Genomic DNA, 18873 nt, shown 5'->3' on the forward strand with positions numbered 1-18873 from the left:
GCCCATCAAATACTGTCTCCCCACTCCCTCCTCCCCGCCAGCCCCTGGCACCACCATTCAAGTTTCTGTCTCTACGATTTTGACTATGCTAGGGACCTCATGCCTGTGGAATTGCACAGTATTTGTCTTTTTGTGCTATATTCCACTTGGCATCTTCAGGGTTCATCCATGGTCCAGCATGTGTCAGACTTTCCTTCCTTTTTAAGGCTGAATAATATTCCATCATATGTATAAACAATATTTTGTTTATCCTTTCTTCTGTTGGTGGACATGTGGGCAGCTTCCCCAATAATGCTGCTATGGACATGGATGTGAAAATATCAGTTTTCAGTTCTTTGGGGTATATATCCAGGAGCAGAATTGTTGGATTGTCCGGCTACTCTAGGTTTAATTTTTTGAGGAACCACCATACAATTTCTTATAGCAGTTATACAACTTTACATTCCCACCAAGAATGCACAAGGGTCCCGATTTCTCTACATCCTTGCCAATACTTGTAATTTTCTGTTTTGTTTTAATAGCCATCCTAATGGGTGCGAAGTGAAACCTCATGGTGGTTTTGAGTTGCGTTTCCCTAATGATTAGTGATGTTGAGCATCTTTTCGTGTGTTTATTGGCCATGTGCATATCATCTTTGGAGAAATGTCTGTTCAAGTTCTTTGCTCATTTTCGATTTGGGTTGTTTGGCTTTATTTTTTTGGTTGAGATGCAAGAGTTCTTGATATAAGTCCCTTATCAGAGATATGATTTGCAGGTATCTTCTCTTATTCCATGGATCATCTTTTCACTCTGTTGATAGTATCCTTTGCTGCATAAAACTTTTTGAGTTTGGTGAAGTCCAGTTTAACCAGTTTTTCTTTTGTTGCTTATCCTTTTGTTTTGGGATGAAGAAATAATTGCCAACCCCACCCCCCCCCCCCACACACACACTCTGTTTTCTTCTCCCTCAGTTCAGTGTGTGCATGGTGTGAGATAGGAGGTCCTATCTGAAATCCAAGCCTTAACCTTCTCTACCCCCACCTCATTCTCCCGTGGGGTTCACTGTCCCCATGAAAGGCCTTGTCCTCTCTCCAGGTGGGCAGCTCAGAACACAAGAGTCACCCTGTCCCTTTCCTCTCCATCATCCAAGTCCTGTTGGTTTTGCCCCTTCCAGTATTCTTGCCTGGAGAATCCCTTGGACAGAGGAGCTTGGGGGTCTACAGTCCATGGGGTCGCAAAGAGTCGGACACGACTGAAGCAACTTAGCATGCACATTTCCTTGAAGCCACTCCCCGCACTGCGTCTCCACAGCCCCTGCTCTAAGTCTTTCTCATCTCTTGCTTGGGTGAGTGCAGGAGCCCCTTAACTGACCTGTCCCCTTCCACTTGGAAAAGCAAGTCTGTTTATACCACATCCTCCTCATCTTGTTCTTAGGATAAAGACAAAAGTCCTCACTGTGACCTTCGAAGCCCCAGGTGGCCCACCCCAGGTCCACCAGCCCCACCCAACACCGCATTCCCTCACTGTCTCATTCTCCAGCCACGCTGCTCACTCTCCCCACCAGGCCTTTGTCTGTTCTGCTCCCGGGCCTGAATGCTAATGCTGCTCCCGCCCCAGAAGCACCCAGCAAACTCCTACTCACCCTCCTATACTCTGCTCAATCCCACCTCCTCGTGGGGCCCTTCCCGGACTCACCTACTATGTACTCTGGTTGTGTTTCATACGCATTCGCGTGAGTGTTGGATTAATGTTCGACACTAGACCACTGAGAGCAGGGCCCGTGTCTGTTTTTTAATCACTGTTACACATTCCTAAGGCCTCACACAGTGTGAGTATGTAGTAGATCATCTGTAAATCATTCAGGAATAAAGGAAAGAAAGAAGGAAGGGAGGGAGGGAGGGAGGGTGGATGCTTGGAGTGAAAAGATTGATTGCCTTGCTTTACAAGATTCTTTCTAAGATGGGAAGCTGTGATACTCATCATTTCTGGAGGGCAGGGGGGAGCACTCATTTTGAACTTATTATGCATGACAAACACAGGCAGGCCCTTTCTCAGGCTCAGTTTCCTCATCCATAGAGTGGGGATTACAACATTCCCTTCTAAGACTGTCATATTAGAAGAGATGATGTATGTGAAAGTGCTGAGCCCCAAACAAGCGCTCTGGAGACGACCCTGAGCCCAGCCATGCCCCCAGATCCAGCCACTCTCCTAGCTTCTCTGTGCCTTAGTCTCTTCAGTTCATTAGTTGCCAGGTTTGGGCACAGACACATCCCTAGAATGATACATGGAGACCCAAGCCCCCTTTGAGGCATGCAGTCTTTGGGAATTGCCCTCAGGTACATGCCTGGGAGGCTTAACTCAGATATACTTTGATCTAGCCATACCTGAAGCCCAGTAAGAGCAGAAACCTTAGAAAAAATGCTCATGACTTATCTGCTTGAACATTTGTTTTTTTTCTTGTTGAAAGTTTGGAAATGGCATGAGACTTACTCTAGCCTGGTGAGTCAGAGGTGGGTGGGCCCACACTGGGCCCACTTCCCACTACAAGCCTAGATCCTAGGCAACTCTTATCTTGCATGAGACTTGAGTAAGTCCCCCTGGGAGGCAGGGCAGACCCCCTGAGCTGCCCTTAGGCACCAAGAGGAGGCCAGGCCAGGTCCTGAGAAGCTCTGGGGCCTACCTAGGACCCTGATGTTGCTTCACAGGGGATATGTCCTGCCATGGACCCAGCAGTGAAGGAAGGGGCAATGAATGGCCATGGCTGAAGGAGGGTCTTCCTCAATTCTGGGCTTCCTGCTGTCTGCTGGGTGGGCTGCCTGCCCCCCTCAACTCTCCTTTCCTCAAGCTGAGGAAGGGGGCTCCAGGCTCCAGGCTCAGTGGGCCCCTAACTGGGAGAGGAGTCCAGAAGGACTCCTCCTGCTAAGGGGGCTCATGCAATCTGGGCAAACAGGCCCTACCTCTAGGGGCTGCCTGTCGTCTTGTCCCTGACACAGAGCTCCCTCCCACACCCCAGTCCCTTCAGGGCTGAGACTCTTCCAAGTCTCTCCCAGTGACCCTACTCCCATCTCAACCCCAGGTTTGTCCAGGCTCTCTTCCCAGTGCTCCCCAACTCCTGGTCCATCTCCTTCCCTCCACCTCTACATCCATCATGAAAGCCCACCTGAGTGACCACACTAGCCTCCTCATCGATTTCTCTGCTAATCCCTCGCTCTGACAATTGCTTCACCACACAACGAGACTGACAATTCCTAAAACATAAACTGGATTAGGTCACTTCCCTGTTTAAAACCTTCTATGGCTTCCAGCACACTCAGAATGAAGTTCAAAGTCCAGACTCTACAAGACTGGACCCAAGTGCTCTGGCTCTGCAGATGGCTCCCTTCCCCTCCCACATATTTCTCTCTCATGATCTCTGCCCAGCCTGCTCCCATCTGCCATGCTGGATCTTACAGCAGAGCATCTTTTTTTTTTTTTGCAGTTACAGACACATAGGTCACCTAGCTGGGGCTGCTGTGACCTTCTTGAGAATGACGATAACACAGATGCAAGCAGAGATGACGAATGAGAAAAGTCGTTTGAGCGCCAGGATACAGCCATGCCTGAAGTCAACACGTCTATTTTTCTTAAGTTAACTTGAGTTGACATTTATACTACTTGCTTCTGAAAGGAGCCCCGATTAATTCAAGGCCAGCCCTTCCTCGCCCCACTCTCCATCTCCTCTTCTGCTCCTCTGACACGCCAGCACCCCCACCTCAGGGCTTCTGCCCATGTAGCTCCCCATTCTCCCAGATATCACACGCCCCAGGTCCCTGCTCAAATGTCACCTCCTTAGAGAGGCCTGCCCTTCCCACCCCATCAACAGTGACAAGCCTGATCATCACCCCCTACTCCCTTACTCTGGCTTATTTTAAAAAAATAACTGCTTCAACCATCATGAACAGTATGTGTTTACTTACTGTCCATCTCCGTCCACTAGGGTAGAGATTGTGTTAGGATGCCCCACTGTCCTGATTAGCTTGAGAATGGGCGGTGGGGTGGGGTTGGTTTCTGAGATGCAGGACTTCTATTTCTAAGGCCAGAACGCCCTGGACGATTTGATCACCCGTGACTGCTCAGTTGGTTTACTATAAAACCCCATTTCTCAGACCAGGGCTGGTGCACAGCAGGTAACCAGTGCCCGGCTGAGTGGGTAAATGAGTGCCAGCCCTGGGCCAGGCGGGGCCACCCTGTGTTTACGCGGACTGTTTTGTTTCCCCCTCATGAGCAGCCTGGGAGCTGGGCTCTATTATCCCCATTTTACGGACGAGGAGCCTGAGGCTTGGGCACCTTGCCCAGGCCACACGGCTGGGGAAGCAGGACTGGAATCCATCTGAAAGTCAAGCCCGTCACTGTACCGCTGTGCACACGCCCCAGTCACAGCTCGCTCTGCTGATGCCAACTGACCCTCAGCCTCGGCCGTGTCTGGGCCCAGAGCAGCTCAACCCCTCACCTCACCCTACCCAGAGGGGTGAGAACTAACCCAAGAGCAACCTGCTCTCGGCCAGGCTGGTGGTGAGAGGAAGGAGAGAGTGGGCGGTGCAGGGGCTGGACTCGAGGTGCGCTGAGACCAGAACCCCCAGCGTGTGGCGACTGCTGCCCCGACCTGTGCGTCCCCAGGCATTTCCGGTCCAGACCCCCCTGGCTTTCTGCAGGCCTGTCAATCACAGCTGCCTTTGCAGCTGGTCCTCAGCCCTGTGACTGAGCTGGAAAAGCCTGTCTTCTGCCCACCCACTGGGGCCTAACTGAAGCCTCCTTCCCCCCACAGTCAATAGAAAGGCCCCTCTGCCATCACAGACTTGCTGCCTTCCCTGCCCCCCAAGTCACTATCAGAATCAGCGGAACAACAGTGCGGGGTGGGGTGATGCTTTCCCCAGGCCAAGGACTCTCATCCGGCCCCTGCAGGCAACCCTGGTGACGGGAGCTCTTTCTCATCTCCATTGCATGCGTGAAGAAACTGAGGCCCAGAGAGGCGAAGTCGCCTGCCCCAGGCGACACAGCTCAGAGAGACAGAGTCAGGGCTGTCTCTGCTGTTCACAGAGCCTGGAATTTCCCACACGCTAGTTCTCATTCCCACTTTGCACGGTAGGTATGTCTGCTATTTAGTTGCTCAGTTGTGTGTGACTCTTCATGACCCCATGGACTGTAGCCCGCCAGACTCCTCTGTCCATGGAGTCCTCCAGGCAAGAGTACTGGAGTGGGTTGCCATGATCCACTTCTCCAGGAGTGGTAGGTACAATCGTGTCCATGTTTTGGAAGTCAGACAGCACCGGAGTGAGGGGACTGACCAAGGTCCCATGGTCCGGATGTTTCCTAGGGAAGCCCGTCCTATCGAATGGCTTCCCTTCCTCCTTTCCTTCTACACTACCCACCCACCTATCTACCTGTCTCACCACCAATCAGCATTCACTGACCGACAGTGATGTCGACACCAACCCCAGCTCCTGGTGCAGAACAGCTGGAAACCCCTTCCGGAGAGGCTGCCGGGACTTTGAACCACCATCTCCTGGGTCCTCCCAGTGATCTACTCGGGAGTCTCTCGCTGGGGAGTTCTTCATTCTGGGATCTAATCTGCTCTCCCCCTGCCTGGCCACCAAGGAGTTGTTTTTTCATAACAAAGTGGGGCGGCAGAAGGGCCACAGGAGGTTTTCATAATTCCATCGTTGGAAATTTCCACGGTGGTGGAAAAGACCTGCTGGCCACTCTCCAAACACCTCTCCTGAAAAGACTTCCAAACCCAAATGGCTGGACTGGGCCCGCTGCAGTCCTGGCAGACGCTGGAGCCGCCCACGGTAGGGCCCCGGGCCAGCGTGTGGGCATCGGCCCCCCAGCATGGAGCTGGGCACCAGAGGCCCAGGGCTCAAGGAAAAATGGGGAGCTTTTCCTCTCTTGGAGGGATGTGTGGAAGAACAAAGCAGTCACTTCCCCGGACGCCCGTCACAAGCCTGGAGTCCGTTTCCTCTGCCACCCACTCGCTGTGTGACCTTGAGCAGTTACTAGACCTCTCTGAGCCCAGTTCCTCCCCTGGGAAAGGAGGCAGGGGGTGGGCAGCTCTTTAAGGTCTGAAACACGTGGTGATGTGTGGCTGGCTTTGACACTGGGTCTCCTGAGTTCTGAGGCCAGGAAGGGAGCAGAGAGACTGAGCCCATGGGAACTCTTGAGCAATCTAAAGGGCCCAGAGGGAGAAAAAGGACCCACAGGTCCTAGAGGGTGGGAGCGTGTGGGTGAGATCGCAGCCTCCTCACCACCCAGCCACTCTCTGCCTCTTCCACGGGCACGCGGTTCGCCCAGCTGCCTTCTGGGAAAGGAAGGGACAGACAGCGGGGTCTGGACAAAGGTGAGGAACTTGGGGAGGCGACCCCCGCCCACAGCCATCCCTGGGGGTCTCGGTGGCAGTCTGAGCTCTACACACCCACCCACTGCACCCGCTACCCGCTGCTGCCTTGGTGGTTCCTGCCCACTGTCCCCAGGTGCCCCACTCCCCGCTCAGACCTCACGCCTTTGCTGGGCTGACCAGGCCCTCACCCTGTCCTGCAGAGGCACCCAGGGCCCCAACTCCCTGCTACGTATGGTAGGAGAGGGCGCAATGACCCAGAGGATCACCTCTCCCTCCCACTGCCTGCAACCTCTCCTCCCAATGCTGGAAACTCCCTTATACATCAAGGCCCATTGGAGACCACAGCCTCCAAGATAGCCTAGGAAGAAACCCTGCAGGTTAGGGACAGTGGCGACTTCCTGAGCAGACCTGGGTTTCTGCCCCCTTAGGCAGATGCCTTCACAGCTCAGAGTCTATTTCCTCAGCCATGCAGTGGGGGTGGCAGCCCCGGCCCTTCTACTGTCGTCCTGAGGGTGGGAATGAGAATGAGCTAGGAGCGCTGGGCCCAGAGGCTGGCCTGGAGCAGACCCTAGGCAGACCCGACCCGGGTGGACCCCCTCTGTGAAAGCGCCTGGGTCAGGACCCAGTCAGACGAGGCGGTGGGGCGGTGAGGTGAGGCGGTGAGGTGTTAGGAGGCTGGGTGGCCATTATCATCCCTGCCATCAGAGAAGCACTGTCTACTTTTTAAACTGAGCACTTGGTATGTGCTGGGCTTCCAGGTGGCGGTAGCGGTAAAGAACCCACCTGCCAATGCAGGAGATGCAAAAGACACAGGTTCAGTCCCTGGGTCGGGAAGATCCCCTGGAGGAGGAGATGGCTCCCCACTCCAATGTGCTTGCCTGGAGAATCCCATGGACAGAGGAGCCTGGCGGGCTGCAGTCCACGGGGCCGCATACATGCCAGGCTCTGAGGTTAGGGCCTCTTGCAGCTCCCTCACTAAAGTCCTGCCTGGAAAGGTTTATCAGCTCATTTTACAGCTGCTGAAACTAGGTTCAGAGTGGTGAGGCCACCTGGCTGGTGGGTGACACGGCCAGGGCCTTTACCCCTGAGCTGTGCACTGAGGAGGGTGCAGGTGGGGAGCAATGGGGTGGCAGGGGGCTTAAAAGAGGAGGCAAGGGATGGTTTTGTGCCCCCTTCCCCGGCGGCTGCTCAGGGCAAGCTGAGTGCACCTGGCACAGCCCCTCCTGGCTGGGTGAACCCTCAGCAGGCTCCTCTCCTGCCTCCAGCCACTTTTGCTTTCAGCTTGTCTCCTTGTGTCTAAAGCAGGCCCTTGTGATTACAGCAAAGAAACCAAATTTACTCTGCCTGTCTCCACATTTTCTCCAGGGGTGGACAGGGATGAGGGTGAAGTGGGGTTGGGAAGAAAAGGGCTGCCCATCCCCACTGCCCACTCCATAGAGTCACAGAGGCTGGCTTGTGGACCCCCTGTCTTGGCCTGCTTGCTCCCCTGGTCCCGGGCCAGTCCCTCAGCCCAGGATCAGCTCTCAGAGCCTGGGAGTTGGACAATCAGTCTGCAAGGCTGCTGTGTGCCAGTGGCGGGGGAAGGCCTTTGCAGAAGTTTCTGGCAGAATCTGCTACCTCTGGAAATGGGGCTGAGAGGTGGTGAATGAGATGAGGGGGACACAAAGATGCACAGGGCAGGGGCCACATCAGCACCCTGCAATCCCACCTGCATCCCACCGTCCCCCCATCCAGGGGCCTTGTGTGAGTGCCCGCTGATCACGTGCAGGACTTGGTCATGCAGATGCGGGTTCGGAACCTGCTCTGTCACTTACTAGCTGGGCAACTCAGTTTCTCTGTCTGCAAAATGGGAATTTCCTCAACAACTGCTCAGAACTGTTGCAAGGATTGAATCAAATGAGAACCTCTTCCCACACAGCAGCCAAAGGGGCCTGTATGTGAGTCTCACCCCTGCTTAAGGCCCTTCAGCTGTCGTTCAGTCTCTAAGTTGTGTCCGACTGTTTGTGACTCCATGGACTGCAACACGCCAGACTTCCCTGTCCAACACCATCTCTTGGAGTTTGCTCAGACTCATGTCCATTGAGTCGATGATGCCATCCAACCATCTCATCTTCTGCCCTCTTCTGTCCTCAATCTTTCCCATTCTCAGGGTCTTTTCCAATGAGTTGGCTCTTTGCATGATGTTGCCAAAGTATTGTAGCTTCAGCATCAGTCCTTCCAATGAATATTCAGGACTGATTTTCTTTGGGGTTGACTGGTTTGATCTCCTTGCTCTCCAAGGGACTCTCAAGAGTCTTCTCCAACACCACAGTTCAAAAGCATCCATTCTTTGGCATTCAGCTTTCTTTATGGTCCAACTCTCACATCCATACATGACTACTGGAAAAATCATAGCTTTGACTATAAGGACCTTTGTCAGCAAAGTAATGTCTCTGCTTTTTAATATGCTTTCTAGATTGATTATAGCTTTTCTTCCAAGGAGCAAGCATCTTTTAATTTCACGGCTACAGTCACCATCTGCAGTGATTTTGGAGCCCAAGAAAATAAAGCCTCTCACTGTTTCCACTGTTTTCCCATCTATTTGCCATGAAGTGATGCGACCAGGTGCCATGATCTTAGTTTTTCGAATGTTGAGTTTTAAGACAGGTTTTTAACTCTCCTCTTTCACCATCAAGAGGCTCTTTGGTTCCTCTTTGCTTTCAGGGCAAGGATCAAATTCAAAACCCGTTCCATGAACTATAAAGCCCCTAGATCCGGTCCCCTTACTTTTCCTTCTGCCTCACCCACCTCTCTGCCCTCTGAACACTCTACCGCAGCCATGTGGCCTCAGTCTCTGAACACGCCTAGCTCCTTCCTGCCTCAGGGCCTTTGCACATGCTGGCTCCTTTGTTGGGATTGCTCCTCCCCCTGATGGTGGCACGGCCAGGTATTTATCATCTCAAATGTCACCTCCTCAGTGAAGGTCTCCCTGACCATCCTACTCAAGCTGCCCCCGTGGCCCCTTCAACTGCCTGGTTAATTTTGTTTGTAACACTCACTGCTGTATGGAATTCTTTATTTACTAGTGAGAGCTTCCCTGTATCATTCACCACTGTATTCCCATTGCCTCAAACAGTGCTTGGCATGGCGCAGAAGTCCAAGAAATACTTGTTAAGTGAATGAATGTGTAATGAGCCTGAAACACCGTGGGCATTAAATGCTGGTTCCCTTCCTTTTACCCATTCCCAGCATAGCCTTTCCTCCCAGGCAAGTGCATGTTCAGTCACGACACACACCCCCGGCGTGCTGCAGTCCATGGGGTCTCAAACAGTCAGGCACAACCCCCCAACCCCAAGTAAATATCCAGATGAAACCAAAGAACACAATTCTCAAACAAGAAAACTCTGAGCTGGAAGGAGGATGCTAAGGTCTTGTCTGGCTTACTGGAGGGTCCCCACTGAGGCTACAGGAAGCCCAGGTCTCCGGAAAGAGCGGAGAGCAGCCCTTTCCTTCTCAGCATGAAGCTGGGGGGCCACTGAGCCCCAAGAGTAACTGCATCCTCTCTCTGGGTCTGAGACACTCCCTCCCCACCCCGTGCAGGCTGAAAATGTGTGCTGTGGGCAGAGACCATGTCTGGTTCATTCACACCAGGCCCCCAGTGCCCTCACGGAGCAGATGCGCATAGAACACCTGTAAGTATAAATGAATGAAGACAGAGGGTTGGGCAGCAGGCGACAGAAAGGATTGATAAATCGGCGTCCACAGAGGTTACCAGCTTGGGACATGGTGCAAACACTGCCCAGAGCCGCCATCTGATGGTGCCTCCAACAGTCCTCACGTTCCGTCACGCCCCTGCTCAAGAACCTGCGGTGGCTCCCACTGCCTCGGAGAAAGTTCAGATTTCTTAGTCTGGCATTCGAGGCCTGCCTCCTTTCCTCTCTCCCTGCTTGCATGCGTGCATCCATCCATCCTCCCCTCTAGCTGCCCATCTATCCAGCTGCCTGCCTGTCTACCCATCCATCCCTCTGTCCTTCCACCTACCCACCCACCTACCTGTACTCTTTCCTCCCTCTCTCCATTCCTCCACCCAGACCTCCACCCACCCATCCATCCTTTCATGCAACGTTGACTAAGTGGTTCCCAGGTTCTAGACAGCGTGCTAAGTGCTGGGGTTAACCTAGATCTTCAACTCTTTAATAAACCTGTTTCACCAAATATCGATCTGCAGATCCTATCTGCTTTACCTTCAAAACACACCCATGTGACCACGTCTCATCACCGTCACAGTCCCTAGCCTGGGCTGAGCCACTGTCTTCTCGCAGAGTGCTCACTGAGGAGGACTCCTCCCTGATCTCCCTGCTTCTCATCCCCTCATCCCACCCCAGCCTGTTCTAGACACATGGTCAGAGATGAATCAAGTCCTCTTGTATTCAGAACCTTCCTGTGGTTCCTGCCACTCTCTGAGGAAAACCCGAAGTCCCTGAACGGCCCACGAGGCCCTACATGATCTGTACCCCTCCCCTACCCATTACCTCTCCAACCACATCCCCCCACTCCCCCTCACTCACTCCCCTCCACCCCACTGGCTTCCTCCCTGTCTCTGAATCCACTGAGCATGCACCCACCTCAGCGCCTTTGCACTGGCTACTCCCGCTTCCCCAGACAGCCACAGAACTCCCTCAGGTCTCTGCCCAAATGCCACCTTCTCAGGGAGGCCTTCCCTGGCCCCATCCTTGAAGCCACCCTCTTTATCTTCCTCCCTTTGCCTTATTTCTCTCCATCCATGGACCACTCCCCGACGCGCCGCCCACTCACATCTTTGTTTACCGTCTATCTCTGCCCCCTCGAGTACAAACCATGGGGCAGTGAACGGGTCCGTGTTGTCCCAGTGTGGCCTCTGCAGTGCCTGGCACACAGCACGCCCTGCACGGTGTTTGTGGATGGAAGGAAAGCCCACCTTTAGGTACGGGTGGGGGCTGCCATTTTATGAAGGACTTTTGCATTCTTCTCATCAGTGGTCAGAATCTGATGATTGTCTCTGTTCATAACCAACCCTCTGAGCGCTCATTAAACAGATCCACAGGTTCTCCCTGACCTGCTTGCCCTCTCACCATCGGCCCCAGTGACCCCACTGTCAGCAGGGACCCAGCGTGACCTCCCATTTCTGCCCCCTGAAGTCCCCAAGCCTTGTCAGCTCACCCTGCCTCCTCCCCCCAGAACCTGCCCCTTATTTGCCCAATGCCTGTCCGGCCTCCAGCCTCCTGGGCCTCCAGCCTCCTCTCTGCAACCCGTTATCCTCAGTAGGGCCATGGGATTTCCCCAAGGGGCCCGTCTGGCCACACCACTCCCCAGCTTAACACCTGCCCTCAGCCTGGCCCCGCCGCCTCTTGTGCTCCCCACCCCACCCGCTGCCTTTGGCTGTGGCCTCTGCTGGCGTCTCTGCCGGCTCAGGCTGCGCCTTCGCCTGGGGCACCCTCCCCACCACCTACCTTCCTTCCAGCTGGCTGGCTCTCGTTTACCCTTCTGCTCGGTTGCGACTGGCCGTGTGGGGCCCTCTCGGGGCTGTTCCCCGACAGCACCGGCAAGTGGCTGCCTTCCCTGGGCCCGCATCCCTGAGGCTGCCCTCTCGCCGGGCTGTGAGCACACACTCACTGGTCTGCAATGACTGGTGTCCCTGCGAGGCCGAGCGCTCGGGGACTGGAGGCCACTGGCCTCCCGGTCAGGCTCAGAGCGCTGGAGCCAGCCTGCTGGCTTGGCGCCCTTGGGCAGGTCACTGTATGTCTGGGGACCTCACTCCCTGTTTTGTAAAGTGGGGGTAATGATTGCCAGAAGGATGCTGTATTCAGCAAATCCCCCCCAGCACTTAGAGCAGAGTCTAGATGTGAGTCAGTTGACAGCACTCAGATGCAGAAACTAGAGGAGGGAAGGAGCCCAGGGCCCTGGCACCTGGCTGCCATGGTGGGGGCTGGGACTGGACCAGAGGATCACCTTGACCTGTACCTGCCCTCAGAGGATCACCTTCTTCTTACTAAGAAGCCTCTACTTGCTTCAGCTGACTTTTTAAAATGAGCCTTATTTGCTTTGGGGGTGAGAAGCTCTTTGCAGGTTTGTGGTTAATGCCCTTCATTCTTCTCTCCTTCTGACCTTTGTGCCTGTTATTCTGATTTCACCTCCTGCCTTTGTTTGCATGTGGCTTTTTTTAGCTGACCTTTTGCATCCAGCCTTTTTGTTTGAGCTCAGGCTCCCTGCCCCTCCTCTGGGTCTCAGGGCAACGATGTCTCTGGTTGGGGCAGGAGCGATGATGCCAGTCCACACTGTCCACATCGTGGGGGCAGAGGAGGGGGAAGCACAATCCCCGGGCACCCACTTGGTGCCAGCTTGTGCTGGGCACTATGTGTGAGGCGCTGGGGGCACAGAGATGCGGCACCACAGTGGGTGGATGGCAGGGTGAGCGGCTGCCAAGCCCCTGTCACCTGCACTAGCCTCTGTGCCCCTCAGAGACTGCCCAGCCACCAGGAGGGCCACAGCACCCTAAGGGACACAGCAAAGCCACGGTACAAACAATACGACTCCAAAGAAAAGAAGCAAATTCCCTCCAAACTTGTATCTACCAGTATGTGAATATATAAGCAAGGGAAGGAGATAGCAAATTGCCAGATTTCCTCAAACCTAAGTCAAATTGTAAGGTGCACCCCAATCTTATGTACCACTAAGGGGGGGTGCTTCCCAGGTGGCTAAGCGATAAAGAATCCGCCTGCCAGTGCAGGAGATGCAGGTTTGATCCCTGGGGCAGGGAGATCCCCTGGAGGAAGACATGGCAACCCACTCCAATATCCTTGCCTGGAGAATCCCACGGACAGAGAAGCCTGGAGGGCTACAGTCCATAGGGTCCCAAAGAGTTAGATAGACTGAACAACTGAGCACACACACACAAGTCAAATTGTAAGCTGTACCACAATCTTATGTACCAGTAAAGAGGGCTTCCCAGGTGGCTCAGCAGTAAAGAATCCACCTGCCAATGCAGGAGAGGCAGGTTCAACACCTGGATCAGGAAGATCCCTCTGGAGAAGGAAATGTCAACTCACTCCAGTGTTCTTGCCTGGGAAATCCCATGGACAGAAGAGCCTGGTGGGCTACAGTCCAAGGGGTCACAAAGAGTTGGATGGGACTTAGTGACTAAGCAGCAACAAAGAAAGGAAAAGAACTTCCAGCATAAAACTATACCATGATTCAGGTTTTTTGTTTTTGTTTTTGTTTTTAGGTTACGGTGTATACCTGAAACCAGCGCAATACGGTAAATCAACTATACTTGAAAGACAGCAACAAAACTATAAGGTGTTATCAACTCTCTATGTACAACATGTATCCCTTTCTCAGGGCCGTGAAACCATGCATCCTAAAAGCTACAAAACAGGGTTCGGACCGAGGTTACATCTGGTGACTGTGGGATGTGTAGATACAGACCACTCTGTATCTTTCTGTCTGTTTCAGTAAGCAAACCATTATTTTTGTAATGCAAATGACTGAAGTTTAAGAAAAGGAAATCGGTTTTCGGAGCAGTTGCTGCCTGGTTTCTTTTCGGGCACCTCATGGGTTGGGGACACATTAATTAGCAGCTCTGGGTTCCCTGCTGGGGGGAGAAGGTTGGAAGGGGGCAGGTGAGCGTCAGGCACGCACTTTCCAGAGCTTGTCCTAGGCGGGTCTAATCAGCAGAAATTTCCCTTTATTAAGGCCTGGGCCCCAAACCCATCATTAAAGGCTCTTCAAGTCTGATCGTACACAGTGGAGCCACCAACAATGCGACAAAGCCTAATTTCTCAGAGCAGGGGGCAGCCGGGGGCTCTTCCTCCCGCACCGTCCTCTGCTGTGTCTGCCTCGCACCATCACTGCTACCTGGCGTCAGACCATTCCAAGGCCTGGCGGTCTGCGTACTGCCCTCTCTCCAGCAAAACGCAAACAGAAGGAGGCTACACGTTGCACTTGTCTCGTTTGGGGCTACACCTCTCGCTCACTCTCTCTCTCTCTGCCCCCTCCCTGTTCAATCGACTAAAGGCAGGCAGGGTGAGCATGAGGTTCCCAGGCAACCCCCACGATCACGTCTGCTATATCGAGGGTCAAGAGTGATTCTAAGTAAGGACACTGTTTTCCCCTTCGAAACAGCCGATCAAAACAGGAGCCCTCCCCCACTGAATGGGACGGATGCACCTCCCGTCTGCCGTGGGTGGGGGAGCCAGACGACAAACAGGAGAATAAACACTGAAAAGACTACGAATTGTGACAAATGCTATTAAAAGACAAGGGCCATGACCGGGAACACTCCCTTTAATAGATCAGGGAGGATCTCAGTGGGGGTGCCTATGAGATGGAGCCTATAATAGAAAGAGAAGGGTTTTGGGCAGTCTAGATCGGGGAAACAAGTGCAAAGGCCCTGAGGCGGGAAAGAGGCCGAAGAGCTTGAGGACTGGAAAGACGACCGGTGAGCTAGAGGAGGCGAGTGAGGGGCGAGGGGTGTGACGAGGGGCCCACAGGCCGTGGGACGAGTCTGGGTTTGATCCTGTGCAGCATGGCGGAGGACTGCAGAGACTGAAGCAGAAAGCACCACAGTCTGGTCGGCATCATTAAAAGCATCCATCTGGCCACTTAGGGAGAACAGATGATTTGGGGTGGTGGGGGGGAGCAAGAGAGGATACGGGGGACCAGTGAGGCAGGTCATCCTTTCACTTGTTCCACACGTGTTTATTCAACAACGTTCTGACGAAATCTCAGACAAACACACAGATGGAAACAAACAAGACTCATTAGCTGGGGCCTGACTCCAGAGGTGCAGGAGCTTACAGGAGGAGCGTACAACAAACGGAGAGGCAGGAAGTCTTCCTGCATTTCAGGAGGCCCTGAAGGATGGCTGAAGGGTGTTCAGGGATGGACACCGTCCGGGCAAAGGCTCAGAGGTGGGGAAAGGTTGGTGTGAACAGGAGCTGTACTCCTATCTGTACTGAATGACTCGTGTACTTAGTGGATGAAATAACTAACTGAGGAGAGAGGAATGGGAAGAAGGTGAAGCTGGAGGGAGGTGCTGGAAGGGTAGATGGGGATAAATCATGGTAGCGCTGAACAGGGGCCAAGGAGTCTGAGCTCCGTCTGCTTGGCAACAGGGAGCACTGAGCCCTTGCCCACAGAGTGGCTGGCCAGATGGACGTTCTGAGCAGGGCCCCCTGGTGGCCATGCACGGCCAGGGAGGAGGCTGGAGGCAAGACTGAGGGAGAGACGGCAAAGCCTGGCTCCCCCGTCCCATTCTGATGATATGATTAATAATAATAAATAGCTGACACTTTATAGAGCTTCCTAGGAGGCAGGCATTGTTCTAAGCTCTTTATACCCATTAACTCATTGAACCAGCAGGACTCCAGAAAAGTTGGCGCTACACTGTACTCTGGTGTGCAGGGAAGGCGACTGAGGCAGAGAGAGGTTACGTCACTTGCTCAAGATCACACAGCAAGGAAGCACTCGGGCTGGGAAGCAAGCCCATGTGCTCAGACTCCAGGGCCCACTCTTAACCACTGTCCTTGGCTGTCTTCTCCACCTAGGATCCCACAACTCTACATTCGGGTAGAGAAAACCCTCACACGATGCCCCTGACTGCCTGCTGAGGCCTCAAGAATATGCCAACGAGCCCCTCAAAGCACGAGAACTGACCAGCTCCTGCTCATGGCTCTACTGCTGATCTGCCAGACCAGAGTGAGTCCCTGGACATCTCTGAGGGACACCTGTGTCTGGTCTGCAAAGCGAGGACGAGAACGCCTTCTTCACAGGATGGACAGGAGAACCGCGTGTTTCGAGCCAGGGTGATACCCACATTAGTGAGGAGGCAGCCGGCAGGAGATGCACAGGGCCTGCGAGTCACGCCTACCCTCTCCACGATGGCTGTGGTCACTTCCCCATTTCAGAGGCGAAAACTACGAGGCTCAGAAAGCAACAGCCCACCCAGGGGACGCAGCCCCTCAGTGGCAAAGCTGGGGTCTGAAGTGCCCAGGAGGCACTTAAGGAAAGTAGTCACCGCTCTGGCCCAAGGGTGGCCCCATTGTGGCTCCGACCCTACCAGGGTCACCAGGCATCCTAGAGGGTGAGAATGAAGAGCAGGCCGCGCTTGACTCCTGGGGCCCAGGCCTGGCATTGCCGAAGTGTCAGCGCGCAGGGTCTCCTGAATGTCCTCTGCACCAGTGGGCAGCTGTGTTGGGTGCACAGGCTGTGTGTAAGTGACCCTGTTCTTGGCTTGATGTCTGGCCCGAGGCCTCACCCTTTCCCCTGGAGGATTGGGGTGGTCTTATGACCTTTGGGGGTGGCGGCCAGTACCATGGACAGAGTCCTGGTGTTCTGGCTGTCACTGGGCAACCTTGGGCGACTCTGCCCTGGGCCCCGGTCCTCCGAGTCCAATGCACACAGTAGGATGATGGGGGCGGGGAGGGGGCTGGCTTCCTCCCAGGGGTGCCCTTCTCAGCTGGGAGAGCTGGCTGGAACTGCCACACTCCCCCCAGCCCGGGTGTCCCTCTGTAAAGGGGTCCAGTCACGGCCACGAGGGGTGAAGGGACACATGTGGACGGCGCTGCGCACAGAAGCCCTTGGTTAATGACGCTGTTACCGGTAATCTGGTTACCATGGGGGCTGTGGTGAGGCTCGAGGAGGTCCCCAGGGGAAAGCTCTCGGGTCACTGGTCAGCACCAGCCTCCATTCACCTTTACTTGCCGTGGTCCCACTGTCTAGCTCTGACCCTGGAGCTCAGAGATTTCTGGAGAAGCTTCTGAAGGTCCCAGGGTGAGGGAAGCTGTTCCCTCTGCCTGCAGATGTCTGGGCAGACCCTGGCCTCCGAGAGGGCAAAGAAACACCCACAACCAGCCTGGACCTCAACCCCCAGTCACCCTATATTCTATTCCGACTGACTGAGTGTGGGTGGCTACAGCCATGGCTCCTCCCAACACTGGCCGCATTTCATAGATGAGGAAACTGAGGCCCACTGAGGCGCAAGGACCATGGTCGGCGAGGCCACACCTTGGGCACAGCAGTTACTCGTGGTCCAGCCAACAGCTGGGCGTCTGCTCTCACCTACCGCCTTCTACCTGGGGCTGCACCTGGCCTGACACATGCTAAGTCCTCAGCCAATATTGGTTTTATCGATTTCTATTCTCTTCCCTTTTCAAGATCCTCCCTCTGAGCTTGGAAACTTGAAATTGGCTGGGGGTGGGAATGGGGAGAAGGGCCTGGTTTTAATCTGAAGTGAGTCATGTAAGTTGATAAATTTAGAAGTGGCCTTAAGAGTTCTTAATCTCCTGCCTTCAGATAGTTGCTAGGAAGAGGCTGGTTCTCAGCGACCTCCGCATCGCAAATATACAGGACTGCAGGGCCGCAGTTGGTGCCCCCGCCCCCTACCAGCAGACCCTGCTCCCCAGTGCTGGGCTGTTAGACCTTCGGCCTGCCTCCTCCTCTGGAATCATCCTGGGGTGAACAGGAGCGACTGCTGTCTCAGGCTTGCTCCCAGGAAGCCCAACCTCAGATCCCCAAGGATGTGCACACAGAGCCACAGGCTCCTTCTCTTCCAGCCCCGGCCCTTCCCTGTAACCTTGACTATCAGCAATGTCTGGGAAATTTTGAATCTTAGACATTTAAAGTCCCAGGGGGCCCATCTGGCTCCTAAGTCCTCATTTCAAAGGTGGGAGATTGGTGCCCAGGGAGGGACCGTGACGAGTCCAAGGTTACTTGGAGTGTCTGTCAAGGGCCAGCTGCACCCCGGTCACAGAATGGATTGGGACGGGAGAGGGCGAGCAGAGACCGGGGTGCAGCTGGCCCTTGACACTGTGACCCTGGCACAGCTCGGCATCTGGACCAGCTGGCCAGCGGGGCTTTAGCTCCCTCCAGGAGGGAGCTTTGCTGTGTCAACTCTGCAGCGGTCCCCAAGAAGGCGCTTAGAGGCCAGCAGGGCTGGCAGGTAGACCCGCAGGGTGACTGGGGTGGCAGGCTCTGTAGGCCTTGGGCTTGGCTCAGCTCAGCCCCATCCCCTGCACCGTGGGGAACAGGCAGAGGCATAAAGGAAGAAGAAACCACTTCTGATGGGAACCCCAACCTGGAAGACACTGCATCTGGCTGCCGTTTCTTCTTGAAACCCACCCTCCCCCGGGCAGGAACCTCGGTCTCCATGAGAATCACAGAGTTCCAGACTGACACGGGCCAGGAGGAGACATCAGACTGGTGCCTGGAGCTGGGGTCAGGTTCCTGCTCTGGGGAGGGCCAGCTGTGTGACCTTGGGCAAGCTGACGTAAAACCTGGACCTCAGCCGTTTCATCTGTAAAATGGGTGCCGTCTGTCTTGCTAGTATTTTATTGAGCCCTGTGTCCATTTTCACTACCATTTATGGAACTAGAAGAGACTCATTAGAAGCTCATTGAATAATAATTGCTTACACTTCAGTCAAGCACTTCCTCCAGGCACTTTAATTCTATTTAATTCTCACAGCAATCGAATGAATTGGATACTTCTGTTACATCCATTTTAAG

General features: G+C 54.2%; 1 protein-coding gene across 14 annotated transcripts in view; it reads right to left on the reverse strand.

The window, feature by feature from the left end:
- The window catches only part of ATP2B2 (ATPase plasma membrane Ca2+ transporting 2), a 378716-nt gene that overhangs the window by 148159 nt on the left and 211684 nt on the right, over positions 1-18873 (reverse strand). The window contains exon 1 of one of the 14 annotated variants that reach the window (XM_070776835.1): positions 11821-12000. The exons of the other annotated variants lie outside the window; for them this stretch is intronic. The gene's annotated coding sequence lies outside the window, so the exon portion shown is untranslated. Of the gene's footprint in view, positions 1-11820; positions 12001-18873 lie in introns of those variants that run through there. 14 annotated transcript variants of the gene reach the window in all.

This window comes from Bos indicus, chromosome 22 (genome assembly GCF_029378745.1).
Source record: "Bos indicus isolate NIAB-ARS_2022 breed Sahiwal x Tharparkar chromosome 22, NIAB-ARS_B.indTharparkar_mat_pri_1.0, whole genome shotgun sequence".
NCBI classification, from domain to species: Eukaryota; Metazoa; Chordata; class Mammalia; order Artiodactyla; family Bovidae; genus Bos; species Bos indicus.